General features: G+C 38.5%; 1 long non-coding RNA gene across 1 annotated transcript in view; it reads left to right on the forward strand.

Annotated features, from left to right (window-relative positions):
- The window catches only part of LOC115030894 (uncharacterized), a 67,598-nt gene that overhangs the window by 32,270 nt on the left and 19,116 nt on the right, over positions 1-16,212 (forward strand). The gene's annotated exons all lie outside the window — the stretch shown is intronic.

Below are 16,212 nucleotides of genomic sequence, written 5' to 3' on the forward strand. Positions count from 1 at the left end.
AGAGTCAGGGTATGCAGAAGCATGGGATACATGTGACGCTGGAAATAAAGAGAACAGGGAAGGCTCCTCCTAGAGAGAAGCAAATAGAACACACACTACTAAAGATGGCTTTGTATGAAACCCACAGGAGAGAAATGGAAAGGTATTATATGATATTAATGGAGGCAAAAGCAAAGAGTTGAGACTATAAATCCCATTGGTGATGAAGTGTACATTCCAAAAGGAACAGTGGATGACAGAGGAAGTTACAACATAAGGAGAAAAAAGCAGCAAGACAAAGTAGAGAAACCCAGGGGCTTAGCAAGGTAAGCCTAGAAGATGGAAATAGAATCTCACAGACAGAGGAGTCCAAGTCACAGTAGGTGGCATAAAATACAAAGAGGAAACAAAAGATGTGTCCTCTATAGGAAAAGCAAGTGGTGACAACCACAACAGAAGGAAGGTCTGTGAACAAGAAGACAATAAATGATTCATGAAGGAAACTGGTGCTGATAGCCAATGCTTGCTGATCATTTATATTGTGCAAAATATTTATCTACTGTCTCTTATTCCACCCTTCTAATAGTACAGATTGTTTAGGTATATATTACAGATGCATGCGAGAATGTTGGTTAAGTTCCTGTGTCTGATTTTGCTAGAAATTTGGTAATGACCAGAGTGTGCCTGAGCCCACACCCACCTCATCACTTTCAGCTTCTGCAGCCATGGATATTGTTGTGCCATATGCCAGTAACTAGAGTAAGGAAATCAGAGTTAGGGAATCCCAGTAGGAGCCTATATTCATTAGATCAGAGAGCTAAGAAGGGGAACTGATAGGTTACTTTGGGCTCATGGTTTCAGACTTTTCACTGCAACATAGTAGGAAGAGGGCAGTCAAGTAGAGCAGCTTACAACAAGGCTGCCAGGAAGCAATGAGAAAGAATGGAGGTGCAGTCATCCCCTTACCACATGTCTCCCATTTTGTCCTCAACCTATGAGAACATGCTGTGCCCGTTCAGGTTCATTTTCCTGCTTAGTTTATTCTTTCTGGAAGCATTTCCAAAGGAGTATACAGACCTTAAATAACCTTATAAGCACTTCTCAATCCAGTGAACTGATGGTGAAAACGAAACATCACACAGATTATTTGATGTTAAAATATAAAAGAGATAGGGCTAAAATAATATAGTAGTATTTTTGCCATGCCTGGAATATACAGATCACTTCAAAAATATTGATTTTCATTATTATATTTACCTAGAAATTGGATTCAGAAAAGAAATGCAACTTATGTGCACCAAGAAACAAAATGATTTTTGGAGCTGGGAATCTGAGTTAGGAGGTAAAAATGTACTGCTCATTCAATGGGCTCAACTTCAATTCTCAAATCCCACATTGGGCAACACACATCTACTGATAACTCCAGTTCAGGAGAGCTGATGCTCTCTTCTGATCTTCATGGGTACCTACACTCATATGGACCTAACCCCACATACACATATACATGTAATTAAACATATTAAAAATAATTTAGAATAAAATGTCAAAAGACCATAGAAGAGACAATACAATTACTTATCTATAAAATGTGTATATGTTTTCCCCCATTCCAACCTTAATTAGCATCATATGGGTATTTTGAAATTAGCCATAATTGATATTTCACAAAGAATTTGGTAAACACTTTCATGTAGAGAAGATTATTCTCTACATGCTGGCCTCCAGAAGTACAAACAGCTAGAAACTGGACCTGGGGATCTGATACAATGTAGGTGAAGCATGAATAGAAAAACCAATATCTCCTCTCTGATTATCTCAGAATATTAATTGAGACAAAAATTCAAATACTATATTCTGTTCTGTTTATTTCATGTAAAGAGAGCTGTTGGATAAAGAGCAATGACTTTACCGCATCTATTAGAAAAATTATGATTTTAGCTATATTACAAGAAATGGTGTTTTTTAAATAAATTTTTCTTTCTCACAAATGTATATAAAGAGCCATATTTGAAGGAATAAAATTTCTTTATTGTAAGATAAAATTGATTCATCCAGAAAAAGATCTTAACTCTTTTATGCAAAAGTCAAGGTGTTGAAAATGACTGTATGATAGATCTATGAAGATGCTTGTCTGTGCTTGCCACAGGACAACAGCCATTCAGACACAAATCTTAAATTTCTGAGTCAGAGAATAGGTCCCTTGCAGAGAGCCGTTTCTAGAGTCAGAACATCAGTGGTTAAATCCTGGTTTTGCCACTTGTAAGGATCTTAGGCCAATCAATTAACTTCACTGATGCAATTTTATCTGTAAAATGAGGGTAATAACAATGCTTCTCAGAGGAAGTCCGTACGGCCCAAAGAATCAATACAGGTCAAAAGATTTACACAGTGCCTGTGACATGAAGATTATTCTCTACATGCTGGCCTCCAGAAGTACAAACAGCTAGAAACTGGACCTGGGGATCTGATACAATGTAGGTGAAGCATGAATAGAAAAACCAATATCTCCTCTCTGATTATCTCAGAATATTAATTGAGACAAAAATTCAAATACTATATAACTCTAGCATGGTATATAGGGGTACTTGAGCTCTTCTTATGATAGAGGAAGACCGAATGTATAGTTTGTATATCTGTTTTCCAACCTCACATCCACCCTCCTACTTACTTGTAGTAAAAGATAGATGTACTTTGAGTTTCTTGAATCTGCCTAGTTATAAAATCACCTAGGAGATTTAAATGAAAACAGGCTTCCTATTCTTAACCTAGAAGGTATTTTGAAGTCCTTAAGATAACAAGGATCCACAAATACCTATTTTTTCAAAGTACTCTTACCTACTAACCTTTGATAATCAGCTTGAACTGAAGGCCACTGAATTAACTCTCTGGCCTGAATTTATAAAGCAAATCTTGTAATATTTTGCACCTAAGTTAAGGCCAATCCCACATGGATGTACCCATACACGCATTGCATGCACACACTCCCCAACACAAATAAATGCCTGATCTTGGATGGTAATGCCTGTAATGGGAAGAGGCAAGGAGTTGCTGGAGTTGAGTGGGGAGGGGAGGGTTAGTTGCTTTGAAGGGGCTGCCATCTCTAGGACTGTACTGTTATGTAGGGCTGGCTCCACAGTATTTGGGGGTCTCACTAACAATCAAGGCTGAGATCAACTTGGGGTTACTGCCTTCCAGAGAGATTCTTTCCAACTTTGATCACGTATTGCTCCCATGAGAACTTAATTTATTTTGAAATTATACCTGGATTTCCCCCCTGTAATGTTCTGCCATCACTGATTGCTATAATGGTCAGCGATATGAAGAGTATTCTTAGGATACAAGTCACTGTACAACCTGGTATTTTAGCAATGCTTAGAACACAATAAAGCTCAACAGCCTACAAATCCAACTGGAGCACAATGTTTGAGAAGTGATAGAGTTTTAGCTAGACCTTAAATTATTCGAAAAGACAAAAATTGAGAGAAGGGAAATAATAAAGCTCCCCGTCCTAGGCAGGCATGAGATTATTGATCTTTTGACTCTATGAGGCAAGAAATTAATTGATCTATACCCCATGTGATGGTGCAGCAAATGGATTAAAGGAAGTCAGAATCCACTGGAAATACTGTAGTGCATGATCACAACTCACTCAGTCACTGAGTAGAGAACTAACTTTCTTAAAGCCTCTTTATATGTCAGTGTTCCACTTCCATAATCTTCTTCCACCCACATATGAGGTAACCAAAATTATCCGCAGTTGCCATGTTGTGGTTATTACAGTTCTTATTACTGAGACCAAATACTTGACACAAAGTAACTTAAAGGAAGAACTAACATCTCAAACTAACAATGGAGATTTTAGGTACTTAACTATGTTCAGTGTGGCTCACTAAACACTTTATATACAGTAACTCAAATCCCTCAAGCATCCTTGTAAGAATGAGAGTATAATTTGCCCATTAGATAATGAAGATTTAGTAGATAAATCATTTGCAAAGTTTTGCAAGTTAGTGGCAGAGATAAGCTACAAACCCACATTTCTCCATCAAGAGACGTTTCAAAGTGTCAGAGCCTCAGAGTTGAGAGAGCAAGGCTTAGAAAGTGAAAGGTATTATCTTAGATTATTCCACCAGGCTGATTCCTCATCCGTTCCTTTGTCAGACAATAATTGTGCATCTGTTATTCGTCAGGAACTAGGCTAGTCAGGGAGAACATAACTATGGCCTCAAATCTAAACTTGAGCATATTCATTAAGGGAGAAAATAAGAAGTGGTCATGAATTACTTAAATAAAAGAAAATAACTACACCCCAGGAACGTCAGCAGAGAGGTCATCAAAGGTTGGAGAAAGAGTCCTTGAGTTTCATTTGGAAAAGAAACTCAGAGAAAGTGGTATATGAAACATTTCAGTATTAAAGGAAGAGTAATCTTTGGATACCAGCAATGGGGAAGGGGAGGTACCTAGAGCTGAAGAAGCAGCACCTGGGTGGAAAAGGCATGATTATCTCCTCATGGACTCCAGGTAACTGAGGCTTGGCTTATCTTCTTTTCTAAACTGTTACCTTCTCAAGCTTTAAATCTAACTTGGATGATACAGGGCCCACCCAAACTATCATTGTCAAAAGGAACAGTTTCTCCCACTTTCTCTAGTCTTTCCAAGCTTTGATAATCCCTATTCTGTCTTTCTTCAACTTCATCCATGAACCTTCAAGAGGAGAGGAAGACACTTCAATGGCTAACAGATAAGCAGAAGCATGATGGGACTCAAAGAAACCATAGATCCTTGAAAGATGTATGGTGCTTGCAATGTAAGAAGCGATATAAACTACCTTGAGGAAGAAGGCATGGCAGCAAGAACATGGCACCATACTGACATAAGCAAGGTCAAAAGTTGGTCCAGTGACTCACTTGCTCCACCTATTCCCCTGGTAAAGGTCTGTCCCAAGAAATAGGGACACTTGGAAAGTAACTGTTCAAACTCATGAACATATTTCGTATGCAAACAACAATGTGTAAAACCATTATGGTTTAGAGGTTGTTTGACATTCTCAGAGCTAAGTGTGTAAGAGATAATTAGGACTCAGGCAAACTGGTCCTTATATCCAAGAAACTTAAAGTTGTGGGGTTATGCTTCAGGTTAACAGAGAGACAAAATATTTAGATAGCAGCCCTTTGAAGAAGAAACTGGGGAGGTACATTGGTAGAAAGAAAGAGAAAAGATAAAAGCATATTTACCCACAATGTACTTTAGCATTTATCACAGTCTCAGTGATCCTGCCCTGCTGTCTACTATATATTCTACAGGGATGTTAGGGGTTCCAAGGGTGGATGGTTTGTCAGTCCACAGAAAGTAGAAAATATGAGAATTAATGGTAATTCTACTGTCCACTTTGAATCCTCCAAGGAACTAAAAGGCAAGTTTTGTTTTGCTTTGTTTAATTATTTATTTATTTTCAGGGAAGGATTTCCTTCCCACCCTCACCCCCACTTTCTGCATCATGATTTGCCTAGATTGTATTTTTTTTCCCCTGGTGTTAAGTTAAATGCTATAAGACTGAGCCTTTGTAAAAGAATTTTTAAAAGTTGCATACATTAGAAAACCCACTCTGTAAGGCCTCCTGTCTCTTCCACTGGGGGCCTTTGCTCAAATTAACTTACCTTCTGTCTGTTGTCACCACAGCTCTCTCTATATATACCCAGAACACTAGCTACTAAGATAAATGCTTAGAGCCTAAGTTGATGGGTCAGGCCACAGGAGACCTCTCAGTAGCTGTCTTCTCCCCAGAAGAGAACAGATTGCATTTTTTTGGCCCTGAAGGTCTTACTCTGTCCTTTATAGGATACAGCTAAGCTTTCAGTATCTCCTAGTCTAAGTTCCTTCTCTAGCAACAACAGAAATTTCTGTGACAATTTAAAGAGCTGTTGAACATACAGTCTCTCTTCTCCTTGTTCTACTGACTGGACCCTCAAGCCTAGTGTTCCTCCAATTCATTCTGCCCCACCCCCTGCTCCCTATTAGTGGTAGAGAGCAAAACCATTGCTATCACCATGCTATCATGGAGATTTTCATGATCCATGTGTATAATGCACATATATTGTGTCATGAGTATAAATATATGTTGTATGTCAAGCATATCTAACTTTTATCTAATGAACCTCCCTCACTTACCCTTCTCCTTGATTTATTTTGTTCTTCCTGATTGTTTTTGCTTTCATGTCATATAGACACACATGTTATTTGTAGCTCTATAAAATGTGTTACATGTGAAAGAAAACACATGAAATGCTTTCTACAATGCCCAAGAGCAGACTAACAGAGGAAAGAAATGTGAGATGCAGATGCAAAAGAGTTTTCCTCCAGACACAAAGGATTAAGCTCCATCATTTGTAGGACAGTGCAAAAAGTTAGAGATAAAATAAATACTCAAAATAAATTTTAGTGAATTTCTTGGTTCTCTGTGTAGTCCTGGCTGTCTTGAAACTCACTCTGTAGACCAGGCTGGCCTCAAACTCAGAAATTTGCCTGCCTCTGCCTCCCAAGTGCTGGGATTAAAGGCGTGCGCCACCACGCCCGGCTACTGTGGTATCTTCATGTGTGCAAAACACTGCATGAAATGACTGTGTCCATTAAGCCTTCTTACATATGCTATACCACTAAGCATGCCATAGTTCTTAGTGATAATTCAATTCACACATCAAAATTTTTATTTACTTTTTATGTTTTACCTGTAAGAGAGAAATAAAATACATTGTCTTTCTGTGCCTAGCTTATTTTGTTTAACATAGTTTTCTCATATTCTATGGATTCCACTGTATATGACAAAATTTTATTCTTATTTACAATTGAATAATACTCTACTGTGCTTATATACCATGGTTTATTTATCTATTCATGCTTTTATAGACATCTAGAAGGCTCTGTATTGGGCTATTATGTTAGTGTCACAATAACCATGGATATGCAGGAGTCTCTATGGTATGTGTCTTAGACAGGGTTTCTATTCCGGTACAAACATCATGACAAAGAAGCAAGTTGGGGAGGAAAGGGTTTATTCAGCTTACATTTCCACATTGCTGTTCATCACTAAACGAAGTTAGGACTGGAATTCAAGCAGGTCAGGAAGCAGGGGCTGATGCAGCGGCTGTGAGACGCCTGACTCGCCAGCAAGAAAGACACCACAATAGGATCCTTCTGCACACGTTTATTGGGTTGCGCATTGACTGTGTAGGCGAAAGACCCTGAGCCCTGGGCCTCTCACTCTTATATACTATCAGTTCCCATCCACTCACAGCAGGCCACATCACCTCACCAGGTACGCAGCTTCAGCTAATCAGGGCAGCAGGGGCATATCTCCACCAAAATGGCTTCGCCAGTAACCTCGTACACCTGCGCAGCTCTCACGATGTTTGTGGTTTATATGAGGAAGTCGGGTGCAAGTCATACGACTTAGCTGCAGTCCCTGGCGCCTTTGGGACTGCCGCCACACCTGCTCCCCACACAGAGGCCATGGAGTGATTTTTCTTACTGGCTGACTTCCCCTGGCTTGCTCAGCATATTTTCTTATACTTTCCCATCTGAAGCTCCTTTCTCTGTGATAACTCCAGCCTGTGTCAAGTTGACACACAAAAACAGCCAGTACAATATGCTAGCTTGGATTCTTATTAACATATTACCAAGAAGGTTCAAATATGTCACTGAATTTAGGCTTTTATTTTCCAAGGAACCCATAACAGATTTCCTAGTAGGGAAATTAACTGACATGCTCCTCTTCAGGATTGAAATTGTTCTCTTCTCTTCCTTGGACCATCTGATTATCAGTTCTTATATAACTTTTTATTTTTGTTGTAGTTATTGTCATTTTACTTTAGTTTTGTCTTTGACAATAGTCATGCTAACGTGAATGAATTACAATCTCAACCTAGTTTTTATTCTCTGATGCCTACTGATATTAAACACATTTTCATCTTTTATTGACCATCTGTGCTTATCGAAAATTTATGTAAAAAATCTTTTGCCTGTTCTTAATTGAATGATTTTGATTTATCATTATTACTTTTACTGACATGAATACATTATTATATATTGACCTTTTGAAGCTTTTGAATTTAATATTATCCTTTTATTTTTATTAATTTTATTTCCTATGGTTGTAGTGTCTTATAGAGAAAAATCATTGCTTATCCTCATATCTTAAAGTATTCCCCCCTAGGTTTTATTCCAGTATTTTTAGAATTTATAATTTTATGTAGGCATGGTATTAATTGTATTCCATATATCTTATTTTATAAAACATCCTATATTATAGTAGCTTCAAATATTGCAAAGATTCTGCTGGATCCCAGCAAAACCATTTCCTATTTGGCTCAGGGTAAGCAACCTCTGTTTATGTCCATATAACATTTCTCTCATTTCAAGAGATGTCAAGCATCTTGTAGAAACATCAGGCTAGCTGAAGCATGATAGCCCAAACCCTATAATTAGACATGTATAGGTTTCCATAATATATTTCTCTGCCTAGTAAATGTATTAGCAAATTCATGTGGATAAATTACCTCCATCTTTCTAAGCCTTTATATTTCTCTTCTGCCAAATGAAGACACTAAGAGCACCTATCTCCAGGGTTTGGTGCTTGAAAAAGAGAATACTACGTATAAAACAACAAATACTGTGCTTGGCACATGATAATGGCTCATAGAGTGGGGCATTCAGCATAAATTGATGTGTCAGTTTTGTTATTAATTCTGATGTTTTACAGTTGGAGAAGAAACTCCTGTTTTGGAAAGAATAAAGAGTTATTATTCTGAAATAGCTTAATACTGATAATCATAATCACTGGCCTTTAACAACACTTGAACGACATAAAACAGATGAGGTAGAACTCTTCCAGGTGATTCACTCTTTTATACCCATGTCCTCCATTTCTCCTTCCTATTATTATTATGGGTCATTGTGATCTTTACACCATTCCACTGCTGCTGTTTTCAACATGATTACTGCCGCAGTGTATCCTTTACCCAAAGTCAGCATCATGGAATATAAACAGACAGATTTGGTTTAGAGTCAGACCATGCTTCTCACTGTCCTCATAACATGAGAAAGAACAAAAAGCTAGCCAAGAGAGACCAGAGAGATTAGCTTAGTTTTTTTGTGCCAGTCTACCTGCTGCCAGAGATGATGTAATTTTCTAGAAATTTTACATTCTCCCCTCAGACCAACTCAAATCTCCCTGGGGCATGGGGTAATCTTCTCATCTCTCTTTACCTTTTGGCATCTGGAGTACCACTTCGAGAATGAAAACAAAAACTAGTCTGTTTGCTGGCATGATAGCAGATGATTTCTAAGGGATATCTTCTATTAAACAGCACTGTCCCTTCTAGGTACGCACCCCTGCCATGTCATGAATCTTTGAATTTCAGGCACAAAAATAGGGGAAGGAGATATTATGGTGTCACCTCATTACACAACTGCCAGTAACTTTCCAGGCAGTTACACTCTTTACAACAGTGACTATGATGTTGTAACAAGCTAGAATGTTTGCCAGTTTCTGGAAAGGGTGGAGTTACTCAATTCCCAGGAAATCTTTATAGCAAAACAAATAACTCATATTACTTCACGTCTGATTTAGAACTTCCTCAGTGTCACACAGCCATCTCATAGGAATAGCACAGTAAGAACTTATTCTTCCTCAATCTAGGGTCCCCAGAAAGTGAACTTAGTGCTTAATCTACTTTTATTCATGCTGTATTTTCCGTATGTCCTAAAATTAGGACATCGAAGAATGTTAGTGTTTGTAAGTGACTACTTACTCTTTCTATCATGTGTTTGAGTAAATATTTAATATATTATCCTAGACTGAGGGGTTAGCAAATGGAGACAAGGCATTGATAAATGATGTCAAACAAGTATTGGCAGCTACACAGAGACTTATACTGTACTCCTTATTATCACTCCTATGAACATATCTCAGCTTGCTTTATCTCAGATTTTTCTTTATATGCATGTCATTCTTTAAGTTAAAGATTCCCTTTCTTATTCTGTCATGATCTGTCTGCAGGGCTATTATTATAATATTTTCAGCTATAACACAATGTCTTCTATCCTCTTTATTTACTTCCCCTATAACCTTCATGTTTGCATAATACATATGTGCATGAGTCTCCTCCCTCTCCCTTCTCCCTCCCCTCCCCCTTTCCCTCCCCCCCTCTCTGAAAATAACCTAAAATGTATAAAACTTTAGGAGCATGATTTTGACATTTATCTCCGCCCCTTCATTCATCTTGTATTGTGCTAGCAGCAAAGCAGCTTCCCTACAAATGTGAGATGGCATGAAAAGCAAAGAGAAGAAAACTTCCTAGGAGAAAAAAGAACTTTGTATCTGTCTGTAAATTCCTCTGCTTACAGAGCCAAAAGGTATCTATTACCTCTGTTTGAAGGAGAGGAAAAAAAGCATATAGTGTTAGACATGAAATCAGCACAGAACTGCTCAATTCCCAGAGCTGAAAAGATTCTTTCCAACATAGGGAGATAGAATGCATAATAACTATCCCCTGCAAATCAAACAAACAAAAAAGGTTATAGATTTACAAAACAGAAAAAGAAGGAAAAGTGCAAAGAAAGAATAAACACAAACAGGGAAGTTGGAATTCTTATGCTTTGGGCATAAGGGTAATAGGAAAGGGAAAGAGAATAAAGAGAGACAGAGAAAAATAAAACAAGAACCAAGTTAGTGCCCACAAAAACTTAAAGTATGTCCCATATATGTCACAAAAGATAAAGGTATTCCCTACCTTGTCTGATAATTAGAATTCGATCCCTTGTACCTATGTGGTGGCAGGAGAAATCCAACTCCCACAAATTGTACTGATATCCTCTTATTGCAACAAGTGGACTATAATCTGCACATGTGTGTATGTGTGCACATGTGTCCATGCCTACACACTATTGGAATGTAACCAGGAAAAGAAAGTATAAAGAGTAGAAAATGGTGGTGGTATGTGACCAGTGAACCTAACTGAACTTGTGGTTTTGGGACGAGCATGCTGCCAGAGCTGAGCGTTTGGTATAAACGGGAGCACAGATCATATGAAGAGGAAAACTGTCTGAGGGCATATGCCATAGCTCAGAAAAGAACATTGGAAGGGAAGTTCCTGGGATGCTTCGACACCTGACCTAGGTCTGTGTATGGTCTGTGTACACCCTCCATACATACCTTGGGCAATCAGACAGCATTAAAAATAAAAAATAAAGCCGGAAGAGCGAACAGAGCTCTCTTCTATCACTAATCTTGAATGGTGAAATTTATGCAGAGTTTACTCTGAGCTGACAAGAATTCACAGATGGTGAGAGGCACAAGGGGTCAGATGGCGCTTCCACAGCTAGCAATGTAGGAACCTATGATATATCACTTTAAATGTCAAATGTGGGAAACATGGATAATTGCAAGCATTAGTCCAAGACGTGCTCGGATTTAGACAAACTGTATTTCTCTCCTTAAGATTATTCAAAGTGGCCAAGAATAAAAAAGGACTGCTAAACTCTAAGATAATCTTGTGAAAATGGTGCAGATGATTAATTTACAAGCTTCTTAATGCATATGCATGATGGAAGGTGTTTTGGCGGTTATATGATTTGGCAAAAGAGGTACATATCATTTATGGTATTTCAATTGCACTCTGTTGAATTTTCTTGACTCTTGAATTTACTTGACTCTCAAAGCTATCATACCTATAGCTGTACATATACTCTTACATTGTAAACAATGAATCCAACCATCCAGGAACTGGCCTTTATATTATGATATCAGTGGTTGCAGCAGTTAACCAGCCATCCTTCCTGCTTCCATAGGACTTTGTTTAACCACTCAACTGATCTTAGCTAAATCCTTTTCAGGAACTGAGGAAAAAGGGAAAATTACTAATGCTTGAGTGCTTATTAATTGATGAAAGATGCTTCTACTCATTGTATGCTCTAATGAAGTAACAAATGCTAAAACCACAGTCCAGGAGAGCAAAAGAGTTGCATGGTAGGGTTACTGTGCTAATTACATAATAGTATTGTGGAGATAGACATTCACTTCATCTTTGGAGTTTTACAGATGTGGAGACTGTTTTGCAGAGGTAAGCATGCAGGATGGATAACTGGAACTTCAGCCCATCATCTGACAGGGATTTGCTTCTTTCCCTTTGGGAATTGCACTGGTGATACCTTCCCCCCCCCTTTTTCTCATTAATTTACTTACTGTTCACCTTACACCCCAATCTCAGCATCCCTCTTCCCAGTGCCCCTCACACAGTCCCTTCCCCATGCCCCTTCCCCTTTTCCTCTGAGAATGGGAAGGCTCCCAGCCCCTGGGTATCACTTGTCCTTGACATATCAAGTCACTGCAGGACTAGTTTCATCCCTCTCTCACTGAGACCAGACAAGGCAACTTAGTTAGGGGGGACAGGATCCACAAGCAGGCAACAGATTCAGGGACAGCCCCTGCTGCAGTTGTTGAGGAATCTACACATGAAGACTAAGTTGCACATATGCTACATATGTTCAGGGTCCAAATATCTGTCCATGTTTGCTCTTTTCTTTGTGTTTCAGTCTAGAGGGATGAGTCTCAAGTTGGGACAGTCATTGATTGGCCATGCCCTCAATCTCTGTTCCATTTCTGTCCCTTCTTGCAGATAGGACAGATTTTGGGTCAAAAGTTTTGTGAGGGGGTTAGTGTCCTTATCCCTCCAGTGAGGGGTCCTAGTTGGCTATAAAGAAGGTGGCCACTTCAAGCTCTGTATCTGCCAGTGCTAGGAGCTCTTAGCTGAAGTTAAAGACACTCTCCCATAGACTCCTGGAAGCATCTCCACACCAGGTCTCTGGCACACCTCTCTGCCCAACTGCTGATATCCATCCCTAGCCCTTTCTCCTGTCTCTCTCCACATCTGCATCTCTCTGGTAAATTTTGTTTTTGCCCTCTAATAAACTCATATTCTAAACACACAGGTATTTTTATAGAGGTCATTGTTTATCACTCATCAATCATTATAAATAAAAGTAACCAGCACATTAACCATAAAAAATACACCCATCTTATTTGCAGGCAACTCATGCCCTGCAAAAATAGTGGTCCTACCTCTCTGTGCCATTCTGGGGGTATAATACTTGAGCTCAGAGGAAGTTTTCTAGTGGCTTGTCTGCACCCTGAATGACACAATCGGACAGACTCTAATTCAGTGAGTGGCAGAAAGGAGGTTCTCTACACTTAGCAGTGCAGCTCTCAGGCCACAGCCCATGCTGCAGAAGATGAAGAGTAAAGACTCCGCAGGACCCTGCAGTGAGCTGAGCACAGCATTAAGCAGAGATTCATCCCCACAGCTTATTTCAAAAGTGCTTTTTGCAAGTAGTAAGTTTCTCCAGCATGCGTTTCCCACTGGGGAGCCATAGACTCCTCCAGAAGATTCAGGGTTGCTAGTTTAAAGGTCAAAATGACTGAATTTAAGCTATTAGTGTTCACTGCCTTACCTCCCCTCAACAGAAATGAAAAGGGGTTCCTGGGAAGACTAACAATTATGTGGTAAGTCTGTACAGGAGAGCCTGGTGCTTTACAGAGAAGGCCATTTGTTGCAGCTGTGTATGTCAGTGACAAGAGAATATTCAGTTTGCAAATGGGAGGTAAGTTAGACTTGTTATGTTTGGAATTGATAATCCAATAAATTAAAGCTGTCAACAGATGCCTCAGAGAGTTCATGACAGACCATGATATTATTCTGATTTAAGCTTATGCTGTATCTCAAATTCCAAAAGGGGATGAAGAAGGCAACATACAATGTAGAAACAAGGAGAAACACATGACTGTCAGATTATAACTTCTATGTGGATGTTTGAAGATTACATCAAACCGGACAGATTCTTCCACATGAGTCTGATCAGCTAGAATTGCGAAGAATCAATTACACAGTGTAAAAGAATAAAATCATCAGATAAATGAAGCACATTTTTCTTTAAAATAAATAAATAAGTCTCCCGTTCCATTTTGTTGATCTTTCTTTGGCTCTCAGCAGTAAATCTCAAGGACAGAACACATGGCTATATTAAACATGGTACATTATAGGCTGTTGCCTATTAAAATAGCAATTTCCAGATCTGTTTATACTTAAAATTGCATATAGGATATTTTAAAAAATACAGATTATTAAACTCTAATTCTCAAATAAAATTTCTAGCAAGAGAGATAATAAAAGCAGAAATTTATATAATTAAATATAGCCAAAATCATCAAGTGGTTCTTCAGCCTGGTAAACTTTACCATCTTGTCATATTCCTATTTTTATGACTTCCCTTGCAAGATCTGCTTTAAACTTTACGATGTCCTTGGTGAAAATAAAACACAAATCCGGGTTGGGAGACAATGTTATGGAAGATATTATTTTAAGAGATATACATACAAACACATTACACTGCATACTTTTTTCTGCCTTTGAGGTCTGAGAACATTGAAGACACTCCTAATCTTCATATAAGGATTTTGTTTTTCCTCCCAAGAAAGGAAGTCAAGACAGCCTCTCAAACATTGAATTCCTCACTTATTTACAGATACAGCCTCCTATAAAAGGCCCTTGAACGAAACACCTATTCCTTAGGGACGATCTGAGATGACCTTGAGGAAGGCTTCACCCTACAATGTTAATTCCCAGCCTTGGGAAAAACTGACCATGCATTTCCAACTTTTTTTCTGGGCCCTGAGAAGATACAGAAACAGGATTTGGGTAAAGAGTCTTGGTTACCTCTGGTCAGTCATATCTTGTTTGTTGTAGATGATACAATATTGTTCATGTGAGACAAGAACTCCAATTGGCAACCAACTGGCTCTGATTTAATTACATGGTGTGATAGTTTCTTAGGAGCAAACAACAGGATCCTTTCTCCTAAACACAGGTTTAATTTTCAACAAAACACTTCTCACATAAATACCATGTTGTTTCGAAACCCTTATTGTCATTCCCAGAATTGCTTGCAGTCTTTTAGAAACACATTATTTTATAATTATAATCAACACTATTAGAACAGAACAATTTGTGCCAAAAAGCACATTTACACTCAGACTCGGCACTTAGCACTGTCACAGGAGGTACCATCTTCATTTCCATAGAAATCAAGGAAAGTCGCATGCAATGCCTTTGAAACCGTCAATTTCTAGATATTAAGGGAGTTGCTGACCTTGCCCACAGGATTCTCCTGTTAGTGAGTGAATCAGCCCCAGCAAAAAAGCCCAGACACTGCAGCAGTCTACTGTGTGGTAAAAAATTAGCAGCCCTGGATATCAGGATTACTTGAATTCTACCCTTGGAATTGGAGAATTTGCTTTTTGGTCTCAGTTTCATTGTGTGGGAAATGACAATTTGGGTAAGAGCTGCATCAGAAGGCAATTTTTATAATTAAATTAAAACAGTATCATGCACCTATGAAATATTTGGCAGATAGAATTTATTATGATGATTATTAACACATTTTAATTTACAGGATGCAGGACAAGTAATCTATTCTCTCTGGGCATCCATTTCTACATTTTGGCTAAGTGAACTCTATCAAGGTGGCATTACCTATACCTCAGCCTCTAGGTACTTCAGGGACTATGTAAAATACACATATATAAAGAAGAACTGGAATTGCATGTACATTTGACCCTGTGTCTTTCAGAGCACTGACCCTCCTTGCAAGATTTTCTACATTTTCTCAGAGGTGCCTCACTGGCTGAGACCAAATGCATGGGATGTCCTGCTTTAGGAGGTTGCCAGGATCCTAGCCCACTAAATTAATTTCATGCCAGGCTTGATCTTTATCTGGGATGCATCTATTATAAAAGGTAAATTTAGAGCTGTACAGAGTCTCCCCACAATGATTTCTTTTGTCTTCATAGTAGCCTAATCGTGTACTGTGGAATGATTCTCAAGGCCTAGGTAAACAAACTGAAATTGGTATGTAAACTTCTTCCAAATTACCATGAGAAGATATAATACCATAACAAAGAACAAGATCAACTCTTTGCCTTTTCAAGAAGAATCATTAAGTATAGAAGGCACTTTAATATATCCTTCAAAATTTTGAACCCTCCTTCTTTAGTAAGAACTAGAATAGTTGATGATGGAAATATGTAAGACAAACTCTCCAATCTCTTAATTTTCAGTGCATATGCAAAATAGATGCTTGAACTATGAGTAGTAAGTTGAAGTGCTTTGAATCATTTACATTAAC

Source organism: Mus caroli, unplaced genomic scaffold (assembly GCF_978045245.1).
Source record: "Mus caroli unplaced genomic scaffold, Mus_caroli_1 scaffold_6, whole genome shotgun sequence".
NCBI classification, from domain to species: domain Eukaryota; kingdom Metazoa; phylum Chordata; class Mammalia; order Rodentia; family Muridae; genus Mus; species Mus caroli.